General features: G+C 49.0%; 2 non-coding genes across 2 annotated transcripts; both read left to right on the top strand.

Moving 5' to 3' along the window:
* The first annotated feature begins 212 nt into the window (after positions 1-212).
* On the top strand, positions 213-331 carry LOC124892195. The gene has a single exon (XR_007050125.1). It is a non-coding gene; the product is annotated as a 5S ribosomal RNA (ribosomal RNA).
* Positions 332-503: 172 nt separating this feature from the next.
* LOC124892196 lies at positions 504-622 on the top strand. The gene has a single exon (XR_007050126.1). It is a non-coding gene; the product is annotated as a 5S ribosomal RNA (ribosomal RNA).
* Positions 623-745: the final 123 nt, after the last annotated feature.

The following is a 745-nucleotide window of genomic DNA, read 5'->3' as shown; positions in this document are numbered from 1 at the left end:
ATGGGTGACCCCCTGGGAAGTCCTCGTGTTGCATCCCTTCTTTTTTTTTTCCTTAAAAATTCGGTTTAATTTTGCCCGTTCGATCGACGAATCTTTTTGTTTTTCCTCTTGGCGGAATGAGAAAGGGGGCAAGGCGCAGGTGAACGCGTGCGGTGTGTGACTGGCGGCGCAGGAGAATGAGGCATAATAAAATTTAGAGTGCTCGGTATGACGGATGAAATCATACCAGCACTAACGCATCGGATCCCATCAGAACTCAGAAGTTAAGCGTGCTTGGGCGAGAGTAGTACTAGGATGGGTGACCCCCTGGGAAGTCCTCGTGTTGTATCCCTTTTTTTTTTCCTTTAAAATTCGGTTTAATTTTGCCGGTTCGATCGACGAATCTTTTTGTTTTTCCTCTTGGCGGAAACGAGAAAGGGGGCAAGGAGTAGGGGCGCGCGTGCGGCGTGTGACGGGCGGCGCAGGAGATGAAGCATAATACAATTTGGAGTGCTGGGAATGACGGATGCCATCATACCAGCACTAACGCACCGGATCCCATCAGAACTCCGAAGTTAAGCGTGCTTGGGCGAGAGTAGTACTAGGATGGGTGACCCCTTGGGAAGTCCTTCTGTTGTATCTCTTTTTTTTTTTTGCCTTAAAAATTCGATTTAATTTTGCCGGTTCGATCAGCGAATTTTTTTGTTTTTCCTCCTGGATGAAACGAGAAAGGGGGCAAGGCGCAGGGGCGTGCGTGCGGGGTGTG

Source organism: Capsicum annuum, unplaced genomic scaffold (genome assembly GCF_002878395.1).
Source record: "Capsicum annuum cultivar UCD-10X-F1 unplaced genomic scaffold, UCD10Xv1.1 ctg44727, whole genome shotgun sequence".
Classification (NCBI taxonomy): domain Eukaryota; kingdom Viridiplantae; phylum Streptophyta; class Magnoliopsida; order Solanales; family Solanaceae; genus Capsicum; species Capsicum annuum.
This window is presented reverse-complemented; position numbering and strand designations above follow the sequence as displayed.